The sequence below is a fragment of the Pelophylax lessonae genome (genome assembly GCF_965119305.1).
Source record: "Pelophylax lessonae genome assembly, chromosome: 1".
Lineage (NCBI taxonomy): Eukaryota > Metazoa > Chordata > Amphibia > Anura > Ranidae > Pelophylax > Pelophylax lessonae.
This window is the reverse complement of record NC_138768.1, coordinates 105,929,969-105,944,078: the sequence shown is the minus strand read 5'-3', so window position 1 is coordinate 105,944,078 and position 14,110 is coordinate 105,929,969.

Sequence of the window (14,110 nt, the reverse complement as noted above, 5' to 3'; positions counted from 1 at the left end):
TTTTCAATGATTTCAATACTTCTACTCCGATATTTTTTTTTTGTGCTGCATAGTTACTCGTTACAATTATAAAAATTACCACTGCCAGAACAGTAGATGGCAGGTTTCATGAAGCTCAAAACATGTGTATTATCAGCGCATACGAAAATAAATGCTACTGTATGTATAAATAAAAGCTGCATTTGAAATAATAAACAATATGATGTTCAAACTTTTGACTTCTTTCTTTAATAACTACATAACACAGTACTTGTACTTTTACTTTCAGTACTTGAGTAGCAATTTTTTTTCAAAACTACTGGTACTTTTAATTTCAGTACTTGAGTAGCAAAATTTTTAAAAAAACTACTTGCAATACTTAAGTACAAAAAATGTTGAATACTTTAGTACTTCTACTCAAGTCACTTTTTGATCGAGCACTTCCACTTTTACTCAAGTCACTTTTTGATCGAGCACTTGTACTTTTACTCAAGTATGGGTTTCGAGTACTTTATACAACTCTGCATAAATGTAATACAGCCATGTGAATGAGGCCTCTCATCAATAAAGAGTATCAAGATCTGTAAATCTTCACACACCTGTATAGGAACGCTTGTTATGATCTTCTCTCCATACTTCATTGCATAATAGGATAAACCATTTGAGACAGGAATAGAATTCCAGGAAAATTACTAGAAGATTTAAGAGAGTGATTGTGTGTAATCCCAGATAAAGGAGGTGATAGTGGGGAGGATGTAGCCTGGCATACAGTACTATATGACTTGGTACACTGTAGTAATGTATAATCCCTGTAATGGCAGATGTAGGGAAGGCAGTTTATTCTGTGCACAAATTCAGGTTACTTTTTAAATACTTTATGTTTTTCATACTAATATTAAATTAGTATAATTATTAATAATAATATTATTTACGCTCATCAAATGTAGGTGGCATATGAATGTCCTACAGTACAATCTATCTCTAGTCTCTAGTGTCGAGTCGCAAACTTCCACAAGTGAAAATGTAAAATCAGAAATCACGATCTGTACACCTTCTTCTAAAGTCAGTGGTTCAGAAAGCATGGAAGCCAGAAGGTGAGCATGACAACCAGGCAGCTAGTATTTTCAAAGCTAGGCACTTGCTCACAAATGTCATTATAGTAAATACAACCCTGTTCACCTGTTCTTTTTTACTCAATGGAGGTATTTATTAAAACTGGTGCACTTAGCATCTGGTGCAGCTGTGCATGGTAGCCAATCAGCTTCTAACTTCAGCTTGTTCAATAAAGCTTTAGCAGTAAATCCTGGAAGCTGATTGGTTACTATGCAGAGCTACACCAGATTTTGGACGCCTCAGTTTTAGTAAATAACCCCCAATATGTTTTTAGTACCGTGGGGATTATTTAAAGATGCTGGAGAGATGAAAGGCAGCAAAATGAGGTCAGCAAGCATTTAGATTCCACCTTAGATTTTATGGAGACCTCAAAAAGATTCTGATTACTATAGCCAACCATTCAAATTTTGTGCTTTTTTTTTTACATTTCTTCAATTTAAATAAATAGACTCCTATTTTGTTTCTACATTATTCTTTGGTCATTTCTCTACGAGGATATATTGTAACGTACAAACATGCTCCCACACCATAGTTGTCAACTGTCCCAGATATGCCAGGACAGCCTTGCCTCTTGAACCTCAGTAACAATAATGCTGTGTCCCAAGTCAATGATCCTGGATCAATGTATCACCCTTTAAGTAACTCAATAAGGATTTCATTATGGTGATCAGGGGCAACAAGTGGGTGGTCTTTGGCATAACTAGGTCGGGGTTTGCGTGGGCCCCTCTGGTAAGTGGATGGGGTCTGGGAGGGACTGCTCACTGCTCACTGGTCACTGGTGGACTGTGTGCAAGGTCCATATGTGGCGTTTGCCTCAGCCTGTTTATGTTTCCAAGAACAACCACCCAGTGCAATATATGGAGAATCTGATTGGTATATAAACACAGAACACTGCCTGAGACTGAGAAGAAGACCCCATATTTGAATCTATTCCATAACGCCATACATTTCGGATTCCTTCTCTAGAATTCTATGTTTTCCTAGTAATTTCATTCTGACTCAAGGGATCAGTCTAATATAGAGAATCTAAGAAGAAATGTTAGAAGCTGAGAAGCTGAGCCAAAATTCTGTAATGGCTGTGTAGAGCTCTTACAATCTCATTTAAATGAGTTATGGATTTTGGAAGACTTTACACTCCAGAGGCTCCCAAGTAGGTCACGGTGGCTTTAATTAACAACTTTTTATAGTAAGAAGCTTATAAAATATCAGCTTAAGAAAAACAATTCTGCACAGAAAATTGAGGAAGCTAATGGAGTTCTCTGAAGAAAGTCACTTTTTAGGGCTTGACACACTACGTCCGTTGATCTGCGTTTTTCTGCACACCACCATACATGTATGGTGTAAAGAGAGCACATAGAAATCAATAAAGGATTGTAATGGCATTTCTCTAAATTTCTAATTTAAAGAAATATCATTACGATGTTTTATATGAGGGAGCACTATTTATCATGAACTAACGAATTTGGATTATTTGCCTCGGAACACACCTTTGTGGGTGAACAGGTTTGTTACTGTGTTTATCTTGTATACAATGTAGTTCAATGATTAAAGAGAAATCATTGCAATATCCACACAGAAATACTGGAGAGTCCTGTCCACTTCTATTAAGTACCCACCAGGCTGATTGCAGAACTGGCTATTAACTCTTTGGAGAATGATGTCCACTAAGCATTAATGGTACTACCAGAAGATGAATGCACCAGCTTAAAGCAAATCCTGCTGGCATGTCTAAAGGGCCTGTTTGAGGGGACTACTATTTAAAGGACTGGAAGAGTACCAGAATTTCTGAGTGACCTGTGGACTCCTATGAGGACACAATTGATAACCCAGGTGAGGGTGTTATATCTAGTCATGATAACCCCCAAGCACTGAAGGCATTCGAGAAAACATCAAAAAATGATGGTCCCAATGACAAGCTGGAAGATCCTAACGAGGGCCATCGCCCTATTCGTTCTAACCAGGGGCAGTTGCCAGCCAAGTATTCTGATTATGTTGTCTAACCTACTCCTTGTCATTCTTGTTTTCTGATTACGTATCTGTTCAACTTGCTGCATTCTACTGTTTAATAGTTTTTTTATGGCTGTCAGTACCAAGGACAACATCTGTTAAATGGGTGGGGTGTAGGACCTCCCTACACAGGTGGTGCTCTCCACAACCTCCATGGCAGGGAAACTGGAAGACAGGAGGAACTCATGTTCCTCTTAGGCCTCTGTATTTGTCATCACGTGTGCAACTGTCAGATTGAACACTGCTGCCCTGAATGAGCTCTGTGGCCATCTTTAGTGAGGGCAGTGCTTATAAAAAAGCACTTGCTCACTGCAGTTGGTGCACATTAGGATACGGACAGGAACTTACTGGTTAGGGAGAGTGTGCCTAGCATAGGGAAAGGTTCCAGAATAGGAGGGATAGTATAAAGACTGCCCGTTACTGTTGCTTTGTGGAACCTTTTTCGCTGCAGTGTCTCATTGCATACTGCCTACAACTGCCTCCCATGCCAGCAGCTGTCAGTCCTCGAGCATTGCTCTCCACAAGTACTTTATAATTATCTGTGAATGTTTCCGGCCTGTTGGAACCTCTACATAGACTCTAGTTACCATGTAACTCTGTTACAGTGTGTTTGGAATATTCTTGACAATGCACTCTTTTGAAATCTCAGATCTCCGTGTGTCGTTTCTTGCCTACCACCTGGCCTTATTCCCACCTACAAACCTATACATACAAACCTACCTTATTTTTAGTGGAACCACAAGTAAGCAATTTCTACTTCGTATGCTTTTGACAACTTTGTTTTTCCCTGTAGTTCTCCTTTTTCTCTTGGCTAACAACAGACCATATCAGTAAAGTTTTGGATGCTTAGTTTGGCAGTAAATGCTTTCAGATTGGACTTTAATATAATACGTCCCTAATGTAATTTGCAAGAAAACCATTCGTCCATGTAAGGTCGGCACAAACAAAGCCTTCAGCAATCCCCTTGTACTCTAAATGAAATATTGACATTATCTTGATATTATGCAGCTTCTTGTACTATTTCCTGGCTGATGTTATTGCTCTTAGTAGTTTGGCATTTGAAAACCTTTCAAAAATAAAGGAGAGATAAGATTGTGTGCCTTGTCCAAGCTTTATGACCCCTCTTATTGCTATCACAGCCTTCCGGTTGTGTTATTCATATGCAACACATTGCTGACATAGTTTTGGTTTGAGAAAATTACACAAATATTGAAGGACATAGAATTTACCACTGAGTCATTTCCTTTAAGTTGAAAAAAAATATAAAAAAAAAATAATAACACTTCATAAAAGGCTCAGTAAATTGTATGGAAAAACTAATATCAGTGATGTGAATATGGGGTATTCAGGTATAGGGATTGGAATTGCACAAAGTCAGGTACCTACAAAACATCTAATTCCAGTAAAGTTAGATTAAGCTTGCAAGTGTGAAAATGATGGTGCAGCAAAAGAATAGAGGGTAAAAAGCCAAACTCCTTACTATGTTGTTTTAATAAACATTTTTTGATTTAAAACCTTCCATATATACAGTATGTATGATGTAGCAGGGCCTATGGAATTAAAAGTTGGATAGTGTACATCCCATGATAGGTATGAAAAAGTTTATATAGATAATAGTTTCAGAAAAAATACACTCATTTTTTTTTTTTTTTTAAGCAAACACAAATACAACATCATTTCAAAAAAGCCTACTACGTTGGAAAATTATTGAATAACAAATTCATGAATATGGGAATTTCCTTCTTTACATTGAAAATCAAAGGTACCCAACAAAGAAAGTAAGGATTTGCTAATGTTGTGTGAACCCATAAGTTTGCAATTGTTTCAGGATTGCAAATGAAATCGTTCATAATATTGTGTATTAGCAGTCTACAATTTTGGGAGACATAATTGGACCTGGAGAAATCAGCTGGATCCCATTCTTCAGGTTACGTATGTTTTCATTGACAATGTGGGCTATGTGGGACTTTAAGTGAGACACCGGCAGGTATGCCCAGCGTCTCCATCCCTGTATCGGAAAAAACGAATTGAAAAGGATTAAGAGAGGTGCATGGAAGCCAGTCAACCCCCAGTCTGATGTACTCACCCTCCAGTCTGCCACCAACCAAGTAGACCTGTCTCTATATAAATAAAGAACCGGGGTTTAGTTGACACTCATTTGCAAACGCATGTGTAAGCTGCAGAGCCACGACACGGCACCCTGTTTTATCTGCAGTCCTAACACTTTTAAATTTGAGTGTCTCCACTCTGGGAGCACATGGCTGCTAATGGGTGGATAGGAGGCAGGTGGAAGGGAGCAGCCCAAACTTCCCCCAACCCACCTCCATCCATGACTGGTCTAGTATCTCAATGCTCTACTAGCAATGTTCTTAACGTATGTTTTCATTAGGGGAGGGCGGTCTGGATTTTGTCATTTTTTCTGTAACTTTACTGAATAGCAGTGACCCATATTGGATCATCTAAATGCCCTTTATGTATCTGTGTATAGCATTTTGCAAAGACCAGTACTGTCTGCCACTCTTGATCCATCAGTTAACTGCAGGGAACACTGTTTGGCTGGAGCAAAGTGTACAGATTGCCATATGAATGACAGATAATTCTAAAATATCATTTTCGGTGGCTAATTAAAATTCATATTAAGACCATCTAATTAAAATGTTAATGAGTTAATAGCAAAGTACTCTGTAGATGTCTCTCTCATTTTCATCTCCTAGTTTTTCACTTCAGGTTAAATATCAAAATTGAGCTTTAAGAACAACTCCTCTGAAAATGAGTAGCTTAAAAAGAAAATATCATTGGAGTACCTTACATACAGTATATACTTATCTCTGCTTCTCCAATGTAAAGATATAAAACACTAAATGTATCCCAGGAACTCTTATACCTTCCAATTTATGATGTTTTTATATTGGAAGATTTCCTTTTGTGAAAAAATGACTAGAACCAGCTACAGTGAGCACAGAGTTTAGCAAATTGGTGTGGGAATGTCAGGATAATGGATCATTTTAGGGTTGAGCAGGTTTACTAAGTAGCTTGGTCACAAGCAGAAATGTTGGAGAATCCTAGGGCTGGACCAAGGTAGCCGTATTGAGACCCTGAAGATTCCGATCACTAGTGTAACAAGGCTCCATAGAGAGTATTTGGCACAGCAGGTGGCGTTTTCACAGAAAATAGACCAACGTTTCCAATTACTCTAGTTGTCACCACTGTGTCTGCCTGCTACAAAACTAAAACAATGTGCAGACCGTGCAATAAAATATATGTAGTGCTCTCATACATCTGGGCAGATGAGGAGGACCCCCAGGTGGCTTGTTGGGCTAGCATTTCAAACCTCAAGGCGGCATCTTTGACTCTTTGTGAGGCGAAAGGAGTTGGGTGCCAGTCACTGTAGAGGGTTTAAGAGATTTTTTAAGGCACATAAAAGTCAGGAGAGTGTTAGGGGACAGGATACCCCAGAAATAGGCAAAAATGCAGCTCCAGGCTTCTTCTGTAGCACTAGCAACATTTAAAACAGGCTATGAACCTAAACCATGACTGGCAACATGTAGTGGCAAACTGTCAAGCACAACCAGGCAACATAATTACCTTCTAGGATATCCACCCGGCCTATATATATATACAGTACATAGTTGCCAACGTTTCCAAAAAATGTTTTTTTGCAGCAAGGCAGTGTGAGCGGAGCAGTATGTTAATTAGGGGTGGGGCATCAATTTTCACGGGCATGGTTTAAATTAGGCAAAATATTGGGCATGGCTTAAAGGGGGTGTGGTTAAATAGAGTCTGTTTACATCTACCTGTCCATAGGGACCCACTGAGTAAATTCAGCCTTAGTGATGGTGTCAGCAATTTGTGACTGTGAGAAATTGACTTTAAAACTGCACTGCCCAATTTTTCACAATTAGGACAGCGCTACATGAAAACAGGAGATACCATCTTTGTCAGCTAACAGCATTTTTTTACTTCTATCTAAAAGATAGAAGTAAGAGTGCTGTTAGCTGACATTTAGCAGTGTCCTGACTGTGAGAAGTTTCCAGTACAGTTTTAAACCCAATTTCTCACAGTCCACTGACTGCTACATAAAAGAAAATGTTAACCTTTAAAACCCCCCTCTTCCATCAGGGCCCTCCTTTACCATCAGTGTCCATCAGTGCAGCCTCATCAGTGTCCTTTAGTGCAGTCTCATCAGAGTAGTCTCAGCAGTGCGGTCTCATCAGTGCAGTCTCAAAAGTGCTGTCTCATCAGAGCCATCTCATCAGAGCAGTCTCATCAGATCAGTCTCATCAGTGCAGTCTCATTAGAGCAGTCTCATCAGAGCAGTCTCATCAGAGCAGTCTCATCAGTGCAGTCTCATCAGTGCAGTTTCCTCAGTGCAGTCTATCGGAGAAGTCTCATTAGTGCAGTCTATCAGAGCAATCTTAAACCTTGGTTTATCTACATAAAAATAAACATGACATTTATTTTATGGTTCAGTTGCCTGTAAAGATTTATTTTTTAATGATTCTGATCCTGATTTTCCAATCAGGTCCACCTGTTAGGTTTTTAGGTGGACCCGATTGGACCATCCATTGCCCTCTATGGAGGGGTGGGAGTCGGCCCATGTGAAAGGGGCCTAAGAGAACATTGGTTTATCTACATAAAATAAACATTACATTTATTTTATAGTTCAGTTGTCTGTGAAGCTTTATTACATAATTTGGATTAACCCTAAGAGAACATTGGTGAACCACTTCAATGCAGAGCACTTTCACCCCCTTCCTGCCCAGACCATTTTTCAGCTTTCAGTGCTCTCACACTTTGAATGATAATTACTCATGCAATGTTGTACCCAATCACATTTTTTATCATTGTTTTTCACACAAATAGAGCTTTCTTTTGGTGGTATTTAATCACCACTGAGTTTTTATTTTTTTCTATTATAAAATTTTGCGAATAAGTAACTTTTTTCATAAATGTGGGCCAAAATTTATACTGTAAAGTATCTAAGTCTAAGTAGTCAGTCCAAGGTATTTAGCAAGAGGCATGGTGAGTTTTTTGAAGATGTAATTTTTTCCCACATTTCTTGGGAAAATGAAGAATTTTTTTTTACACAAAATTATGATAATAGCAAGTTATTTCCTCCTTTTGAGTATGGCGATACCACATGTGTGAGACTTTTACACAGCCTGGCCACATACAGAGGCCCAACATGCAGGGAGCACCGTCAGGTGTTCTACGAGCATAAATTACACATATCATTTCCTAGCGACCTATCACACTTTTAAAGGCCCTGGAGCACCTGGACTAGAGAATTATCCACAAAATGACCCCATTTTGGATAGCAAACACCCCAACGCACCTTCAGGCATTCTAGGAGCATACATTTCATATCTAATTTCATTACAACCTATCACACTTTTAAAGGTTTGGGTGCACCAGGACAATGAAAACGCCCACAAAATGACCCCGTTTTGGAAAGCTGCAGATAGGTACTCAGGTACAGATAGGTACTCAGGTACTGCAGACAGGTACTTAGGTACACTGATCAGCTTCAGAAAGGTACTCTGGTACTCTGATGGTCTGCAGAGAGGTACTTGGGTACTCTGATGGGCTAGAGGCAGGAACTCAGGTAATCTCATGGGCTGCAGATAGGTACTCGGGCACTCTGAGCTGAAGACAGGTACTCAGGCACTCTGGGCTGGAGACAGGTACTCGGGTACTCTAATGATCTGCAGATAGGTACTCGGGTACTCTGATGGTCTGCAGATAGGTACTTGGGTACTCTGATGGGCTACAGAGAGGTACTAGGGTACTATGATGGGCTGCAGAGAGGTATTCGGGTACTCTGATGGGCTGTAGACAGGTACTCGGGTACTTTGATTGGCTGGAGACAGGTACTCGGGTACTCTATTGGGCTGCAGATAGGCACTCAGGTATTCTGAAGGGCTGTAGACAGGTACTGTACTCTGATGGGCGGGTGACAGATACTTGGGTACTCTAATGACATGTACTCGGGTACTCTGATGGGCTGCAGAGAGGTACTTGGGTAATTTTATGGGCTGCAGATAGGCACTCGGGCACTCTGGGCTGGAGACAGGTACTCGGGTACTCTGGGCTGGAGACAGGTACTCGGGTACTCTGATGGGCTTCAGATAAGTATTCGGATAATTTGATGGGCTGCAGATAGGCACTCGGCACTCTGGGCTGGATACAGGTACTCAGGCACTCTGATGACAGGTATTCGGCTACTCCGATGAAAGGTACTCAGTTACTCCGGTGACATGTACTCTGATGACAGGTACTCGGGTACTCCGATGACAGGTATTCGGGTACTCCGATGACAGGTACTCTGATAAAAGGTACTCGGGTACTCGGATGACAGGTATTTGGGTACTCTGATGACACTTACTCGGGTAATCTGATGAGCGGCTGACATGTACTTGGGTACTCTGATGACAGGTACTCAGAGTACCCGAGTACCTGTCATCGGAGTACCCGAGTACCTGTCATTGGAGTACCAGAGTACCTGTCATTGGAGTACCCAAGTACCTGTCATCAGAGTACCCGAGTACCTGTCATCAGAGTACCTAATGGGCTGGTGACAAGGTACTCAGGTACTCTGATGGGCTGGTGACAAGTACTTTGATGGGCTGGTGAAAGGTACTTTGATGGGCTAGTGACAGGTCCTCTTAATTGGGGGGCAATCAGTGTGTTTACTGTGCACTGTATGATTGGTAACTAGCTGATACCGCAATCTCCTCCTCACACAGGATTAGTGTGTGAGGAGGAGAGCCCTGTAACAGCTAGTTACCGGGTTTGTTGACATTCTGTGACCGGCTGTGATTGGACACAGCTGGTCACGTAGTAAAAAGCCAATTTCATTGGCTCTTTATCCAGATCGGGGATGGACTGTGTCAGAGTGACACTCTCCATCCCCAATCACTGCTCTGTGCGCCCCTGGGGGCACGCACGAGCGGCGGGCACAGGGACAGTGCATGTGGCCGGCTGTGATTGGACACAGCCAGTCACCTGGTAAAGAGACATTTTTTTATTGGCTCTTTACACTGATGGGGGATGGGCTGTGTCCCGAGGGACACCCTGCATCCCCGTTGATCGCCGCGCTGCGCGCCCCTGGGGGAGCGGTAGAGCGGTGAGAACGGGCAGACGCCATATGACGCCCGCCTGGAGGGACAGACCATTCCTGCCGGTGTCATTTTACAATGCACACGTAGGGAAGAGGTTAAATTTACAAAAGAAAAAAAATCGCTTTGGAATCCCCATTAGAAAATATACATTTATACTTTAACTTGGCAAAAAAAAATAATCTCATGAATGCTCCTTTACCAAACGCACTTTTGCTTATTCATTTTCATCCGCTTTATTACTCAGACTTTTCTCAGCACATTTCAAAGTATAGACAATTGAGAAGAATATTGAAAAAAATAAAATTTAAATACCTTAGGCAGTACCCCCTCACGCACACACCAAAAAGTAAAATAATACAATCCTAAAAGCAGATGTAAACTCATAGTTTACTTTTTCATAGCATGGCATATCATAAACACTAACCATGCTTTTTTTCCTTTTAGCTGTTTTCACCTTTTTTTATAACCTTTTTTTACTGCTGCTGATCTCCTCTCCAGCTTTTCTGCCACTTAATATCTATATGCACTTGCTCCAGCATCAGCTGCACATAAATGCTCTGGTCCATTGCTCTTGGATAGTGAAAACAGTAGATCATGCCTGTACAAAAGTATTTTGGCACGCAACCTTGCCGTCTCCACCAGGGGCATGTGTCACAGGGTGACAAGGCAGACGCACAATTTGGAGACAGTTGTCACCCCCGGATAAAAAGTACATGAACAAGGGCCTTCAAGGCAGGATCACCACATATTATTTTCTGTTCCAATAATTTTTATTAAAAAAAAAGTTTTTTCAAGCAAACAATGAGGTATGAAATAATACGAAAACATATTAATCAATGGTGTTAGAGTGGAAATTGTCAAAATTGGCATATTCTGGTTACAATATAACGATATCGTATCACAGTTAGTGTATGTAATCATCTCGCCTGAGGGGGCTAGATGGTGACATGTGAAAAGCACATAGCGCAAAAGTCAAGATCATTACTGTAGTTCACTGAAGGCAAAGGAATGTGAATATCAACATGTTTGGCAAATCAGAAAAATTATTTGTATTCCAAGGCTGGAAAAAAAAAGGTGGGTGGGGAGGGGAGAGGGAAGTTCTGCAAGATGAATTATGCATGCTTGAACCAAATTTTTTTAAATCTAAAGAACATCACATTTCCGAGTATGGACCAGGCTATGGGCAGCCTTGAAGCCCACTCTTAAACGTACTGACTAAAAAATTCGGGCCAAAATTTGAAGTCATGGGAGAGATTAAAAGGAAGAAAAAGACAAGAAAGAAGAGGAAAAAGAAGAATTGCCACTGATCCCCACACTCCAGAAGACCGACCCCCCTCCACCCCATCCCCTACGGGGATTTAAGATATCTAATCCAGGAGTTCCAGACCTTTTCCAAACGGTGTTGTTCGCGAAGGATGCTAGCCAGTTTTTCATTTACCATGATTTAGGAGATTTTGTTTTTCACTAATGCTAGATTTATCACAGGAGTTTTCCATGTTCGTACTATGGTGATCTTAGCTGCCAGAAAAATAAAGAAGGTGAGAGTCCTGAGATTTCTAGGTAACTCACTCGATAGGTCGGAAAATAGCGCCGTCTTAACATTTTAAGGAATGTTCAATCCAGTCACGGAATATACCAAATTGAATATTCTTGTCCAATACCGTTTCACTTTTGGGCTTGTCCACCAAATGGGGAGCATGCTTCCCTCCTGGCCGAAGACCCTGAAACAGAGAGGCAATGCATCCAGGTACATTTTTGCTAACTGTGTCATAACAAGGTACCATCGAGACAATACTATGTAATTCGCCTTCACCAGGGAAGTATTTAATATTCCCTTGTGCACCATGGTTGACCATTGGAACCAAACGTCCTCGTCTATAGTCTCCCCAAATCCGCCTCCCAAGCTAGTTGGTAAGAAAGTTTAGAACCCTGATCCGCAAACAAAGTGTACAACTCTTTTACTACCTCCCGTCCCCGGGCCTCTCAAACATTTCTTTTCATATAAAGTCAGTGTGGTAATGTCACCCTGGTCTCAGCACAATGTCTGTAAGTAATGAGTAATTTGGCGGAGTTGAAATGTCTCCAGAAAGTAAGAAGGCTTTCTAACACCTTTATGATTCATAAAATGAGCTCTCCTGTAAAGGACCTTGTTGATCCACCATGTGAACTGTTGCAGATGTTGCCCAGGAGGCAAATGCGGATTCCTGAAAATGGGGGCCACCACCAGGTATTTTTTCAATGAAAGCTGCATACTTATGTTGTACAAAGATTGATAATAACTTTTGAAATGGTGATAATATCCGAAAACGTATATGCCATTTTAGTGATTGCACTTACCTATTCACAAGGCAGGTATGTACCAGCAAAAATAAATCTTGGATCTGATTTTTGTGAATTGAAAGTGGAGTAAATTTCAGATTATATTCACATCTCTGTTCTCTAACAGTGCAACATTAGCGGCAGTATTTCTTTCTATACTAACAATTAAAAAAAACAATTTACTTAAAGCATCACTTTAAACAATAATGAAGGCCAAGCTTCACAAATCAATCTGGCTAAGCAGGTTTTTACAAACAGTTTATTCTTAAACCATGTAACCTTTTCATAAAGTAAGCTATAGTACTGTCCAACTCATGTTCTGTATAAACTGTGGAGAGAAGCTGTGTATTTTACTCAATATGGTTTTAATCCACAAAGGACATTTCTGGCTGTAGACAAGAAGCAAAATGTTTTACACAACCTTTTCAGAGGTTTGCAGAGTGTGTGCTGTTGTATATTTTCATCGGACTCAGCCAGGCTTAAATAAAACTCAACTCCAGCCATGGCTTCAGCATTGCACAGTTAAAAAGGCTTTACTGAAATTCAATATTCTGGTTCAGGAAGTGCAAAGTGTGGCTTAAATAGGAAGTTCATGGGCGGAGCAAGGAGTTCAAGGTTCACCACCCATATGGAAGAAAAAAATATTTCCAATATATTTAGGGAACAATTTTTTAGAAATATATTGAATATGGCCAAAATTGTAGCATTTCAAATATATTTTCAATATATTTGGGGGGAAAAAATGAATTTTAAAAAAAATATATTTTAAATATATTTTTCTTCCATGTGGGCAGAAACAAGGTACATAACAAGATTATCCAAAGGTTCAGACTGAATGTGGTCCAGCATCTTAGGTGGCTCAGCAAGAAGAGCTACTGCAGGATGTAGGAGAGGTTGGGGGTTCAGATCCCAGTTATGACAATGCTGCTGCAGATTTATGTCAGTGCCAGAACAATACAGCCACTGGTGGGCAGGAGAACACTCCACTGGATTGAGTGCTGGAATTCTTGCTGCAGTACCCAGTACCAGGACGTCACATGACGTCACATGAGTGTTCACATTGAGCACAATCCTACAGCATCCTGCAAAGCCCAAATTGGTTGAGGAGTACAATTACAGTACCTAATGGCTTATAATCAGGGGCGTAACTACAGGGGTTGCAATCGCAACCGGGCCCCATGCTCAAGGGGGCCCATGTGGCTCCCCTGTACACCTGAATAGGAGGGGCGGCGGGGGCAGTATGTAGAGAAATCAATGTCCTCCTTTTTTCCTTCTGTAGCTGCAGGAGGAAAATGGAGGAGATTGGTTCCTCTGTACGCTGCCCCCGCCACTTCTCCTATTCCAGTATACATGTGTTCTGCTGTATCTGGGCCCCTGTGTGCTCCCCTGGTCCACCCCCCCTTCTGTGCTGCCCCCCCCCCCCCTTCAGAATGCTCCCTTCCCTCTCCTGCGGGCTGCTGCAGGGGATGTGTCACAATAGAGAACCAGGAAGGGGTCAGTAAATATATAATTTACCAGCTCCTTCCTTTTCTGAATGGACAGAGTCATAGTCAGTCACATTGTAAAAAAAT